This window comes from Arabidopsis lyrata, assembly GCF_000004255.2.
Source record: "Arabidopsis lyrata subsp. lyrata unplaced genomic scaffold ARALYscaffold_7, whole genome shotgun sequence".
NCBI lineage: Eukaryota > Viridiplantae > Streptophyta > Magnoliopsida > Brassicales > Brassicaceae > Arabidopsis > Arabidopsis lyrata.
In genome coordinates this window covers 13,039,478-13,044,185 of record NW_003302549.1, presented here as the reverse complement: position 1 = coordinate 13,044,185, position 4,708 = coordinate 13,039,478, and the positions used below count along the sequence as shown (strand labels likewise).

Genomic DNA, 4,708 nt, shown 5'->3' with positions numbered 1-4,708 from the left:
TTTGAGTTGACTCTGATCTTCGTGGGCCTCGCCTCTTTTGGCCCAAGTGTCCGTAAACCGACTTACCCGTGTCTTCTTACACCGAACTCGTGTCACAGTGTAATCACTTCGGATTCTCGAAATGGTGACAACCACTTCGACCGTCCCTTCGGCTCACGGGTCCAATGGGCTTCATCCTTTATGGGCCATTATCTTGATCACGTGGCAATCTTTGGTTGGTCTCGTACTTCTGGTGCGGGATCCGACACCAACACTAGGGATCTACAATTAATCACCGAGACACTCAACAAAATCCACTTATCTCCAATGACTTCCGCCGCAGCTGCAACGACTAAAGCGACAATTAAGCCGTGAAAATTCTCTCTTCCAAATCCACAGATGTCCTCGACCTTGACTGGACTTGACCACAAAACTTCTCTTCTCCCAGGATAGAGCCGAACCTCACTCACTACCGTTTCTCCTTAGCAGATCCAAAACCTACATTGAATATCTAAAGAACCTAAAGTGAAAAATCTTCAAGAGATAGAAATTTTTTTGAACAGTAATACGATTGTCCCTATATATAAATAGTTAGTACATATCCGCAAAAACGTAGGAAAACATAAACGAATATCTCCTAAATTGTAGTAATAAGGGCAGTCCAAACCCATTATACATAGTCCGGGTTAGATCGTCATATATGATATGAAATTATGGAAGATAGAAACCCCGAAACACGTTCTAAAAACAAAAAAAATTAACATGGTAGAGGTTTATGAGTTGTGGGCTGTGGTAGTTTCACTCATAGTGGTGAAGCTGTGTCATTGGATCTATCAGTGGAGAAATCCGAAGAGTAATGGAAAACTTCCTCCAGGATCGATGGGTTTTCCAGTCATCGGAGAGACTTTCGAGTTCATGAAGCCTCATGATGCTATTCAGATATCAACATTCGTGAAGGAGAAAGTACTCAGGTTATTCATGTATTCATTGGTTCTTTTTAAATGTCGTAATTACTTATCAACTACATATTTGACCACTACAATTGAAATATAAGTCTTTGACCACTATAATACATAAAATTGAATATAAACTTAATTATTACAGAAAACTTTTAAGAAATGATTGTGATAAATTTTATGGATGAATTAATATAGTATTTTTTTTTTCTTAAGAAATCTAAACATGTATCAATTAAGTAAAACTTACGATGTTCTGCACTTCCTTATAATAAATGAATGGATGTTTCTGTATGCATACTACATGAAAAATAAATTGGATAATTTTTAAAGAAATGATGAATGATATCTAGTAAATATAATTAGATGAAATTTCTATACATAATCAAATTTCAAAGAACAGAAAAAAAAAAATCCTAATTAATTAAATCTCTCTTTGGATAACACATTTAAGCGAAAAAGAAAATAGCAAAATAACGTTTTCTCCTTGAGAATATGTTGATGATGTTTTCTCATAAGCAATTACTATCCTAGCTTAGTCAATTACCGTGTCTCAGTTTTTGCTTTTTTTTTTCCTTCCAAAAAAATAGACATGGACCAGTTTTTAGGACAAGCTTATTTGGAGGCAAAGTTATAATTTCCACTGATATTGGACTGAACATGGAGATAGCAAAGACAAATCATATTCCCGGTATGCCGAAGAGCTTAGTGCGGCTATTTGGGGCAAATAACTTGTTTGTGAATAAGGATACTCATAAACATGCCCGCAGCTTGACAAACCAGTTTTTAGGTTCGCAAGCTTTGAAATTAAGGATGATTCAGGACATTGATTTCTTGGCTCGCACACACATGAAGGAAGGAGCTAGGAAAGGTTGTCTTGACGTGAAGGAAACGACAAGCAAGGTACAAAAAATATGTCATCCATTTTGACAGTTTTTGTAGCTCATAACAAGATTAATTTCCACTTAATAAACCATCTCATCAAATACATATCATCAAACGTTACAGATCATTATTGAATGTCTTGCGAAGAAAGTAATGGGGGAGATGGAACCAGAGGCAGCAAAAGAACTCACACTCTGTTGGACATTTTTCCCAACGGAATGGTTTCGATTCGCTTGGAATATCCCGGGGACTGGAGTTTATCGAATGGTGAAGGTGCATATTTTTCAATCATCTACCTTAATATATAGTACTCAATATGGATAGGATTTGTGTGGAAAAATAGATGCCATTGTGTTTTCAATTTTTCATAATTGTCCCAAATAAAGGCCGAATGAGTAATGGTCCAAGGGCCCATAACCATTTTTTAAAAAATTACACACAAAAACCAACAAATAAAGTAGAACTTTTATAAATTAATACTCGATAAATTAATAACCTCTATAAAATAATAAATTTTTCTGGTCCCGAGTTGGGACCAGTGTAAAAAGTGACAGAAATCGATAAATTAATAAGATAATAACTTTTTTGAAAATCTTATGTAAACATATGGTCTCATCAATATCATAAATTAATAATTGTATAAACTTATAAATATATATATATATATATATATATATATATATATATATGTAAATATTTAGTGAAATATGAATCTAGTATTGTTTGTTTTTCTTAAATTTCTATTAATTCTTAACATAGTTTAATTCTAATATTTTTACTACATTTTAAAAAGTTTGTGTTATTTTCTAAACTTAATAATTTTTTTTTTCTACTTGTACATTAATTTGTTTTAGAAAGATATTGATTATATAAAAAAAAATTCTTTTTAGATATAATGTTTCAAGAAATTACAAAATTAGTAAAATGTTTCTATAAATTAATAATTTGATCAATTAATATCTCTATAGATTAATAGAATTTTTTTATCCCGACATTATTAATTTATAGAGGGCCTTCATTTTTTCTTGAACTGAGCATACATATTTTGTGATAGGCAAGAAATCGGATGATAAAGGTACTAAAAGAGACGGTACTTAAGAAAAGAGCATCAGGAGAGGAATTGGGGGAGGTTTTTAAGACCATCTTTGGAGATACGGAAAGAGGAGCAGAAACTATAAGTCTAGAGAGTGCGACCGAGTACATATTTACTCTGTTTTTGCTGGCTAACGAAACAACACCAATGGTCCTTGCGGCTACAATAAAGCTCATAAGCGACAACCCTAAAGTCATGCAGGAGTTGCAAAGAGAACATGAAGGAATTGTCCGAGATAAGATTGAGAAGAATGAGAAGGCTGACTTAACATGGGAAGACTACAAATCAATGACTTTCACCATGATGGTGAGTATCCCCAACAAAATCCTATATATTATAACTTAACAAGGATGCAAATAGATTATTTGATAATTAGTAGTTAACTTTCTAAAAATATTGACGACTTACCTACCGTTTTTACATCCGGCCAAATGAAATGAAAATAAAATATAAAATAATGGTATGTTTAAAACTTATTTACATGAGTTCATGAAACTTACATATATGGTACGTACGTGTTTCATTTTAGGTGATACATGAGTCTCTTAGGATCACAAGCACGGTACCGACGATGCTTAGAATAATTGATCGTGAGTTCAAATTTGGTGATTATACAATTCCAGCTGGTTGGATCTTTATGGGTTATCCTTATGTGCATTTCAATCCAGAAAAATATGATGACCCTTTAGCATTTAATCCATGGCGCTGGAAGGTGATTTTAATGTGATCTTCATCTTTTAATTTTATTTATTTACACTAAGCAAATTCTTAGGAATTTAAATATTTATTAAACTAAATTTTCAGGGAAAAGATTTGAGCGCAAACGTCTCCAGGACTTACCTTCCCTTTGGCTCTGGTTCTAGACTATGTGTAGGAGCTGAATTCGTTAAGTTGCAGATGGCCATTTTTATCCATCATTTGTCTAGATACAGGTTCATTTTTATCACTCCACGATTTAATTTAATTTTAACTGTAGTCTAAGTTTTTCTTACTTATGTTTATATACTTATTGTGTGAAGGTGGTCAATGAAGACAGAGACTCCTGTACTTCGAAGATTTGTACTTATGCTTCCACGTGGATCAGATGTTCAAATCTCAGAAGACACCAAAACTGGATAACTCTGTTGGTTATTAGAGTGATTGTAGTGTTATGAGAGAATAAGAAAAGTTTTAGACATTTCTCTTCCTTTCACTCTTTCTCCTCAACTTTTCAATTTGTTTCTGTATGAGAGACGATTTGGATGTTTTTCAGTATTTGCTCTAAATCTCATTTCGTTTTCTTATGTCATCCTTTTTAAGCTTGATTTATCTTCTATGGTTTAATTTCTTTGTCTAACATGGAATTGAGAATTAAGTACACTTCGACGATGGTCGATGAATATCAAAACTTTGTGTTCTTCCCATTTCGTTTTGGTTGAAAGTGTGAATATAATGTGGAATTGCCACTTTATGGTTTACGCTACAACAAAGAATTCAAATGGATAAGTTTCTCATATGATTCAACGACATAATATAGGAGAGTGGTTTAGCACCCTCCGGTTGAACCCAATAATATACCGAATAAGTGCGAGATCAGCCCATGAGCCAAAAGCTGACAAGCTCGGCACCAACCTACATGAAGAAAATTGATTATTTACTTGAATATAATTAAAGAGATAAGTACAAATGATGTGAGAAAAGAGGAATGAATGAATATTCTCGTCCGAAAATTAAGGAAAAAGACCATATTTCAAGACCGATTATCCCCTCATATAAAAGAGCACGATAGCCGAGCGAGGGATCCGATTTTTGACTC

The 4,708-nt window shown here is 33.5% G+C and overlaps 1 pseudogene; it reads left to right on the top strand.

Moving 5' to 3' along the window:
• The first annotated feature begins 452 nt into the window (after positions 1-452).
• LOC9306314 lies at positions 453-4,201 on the top strand (annotated as a pseudogene).
• Positions 4,202-4,708: the final 507 nt, after the last annotated feature.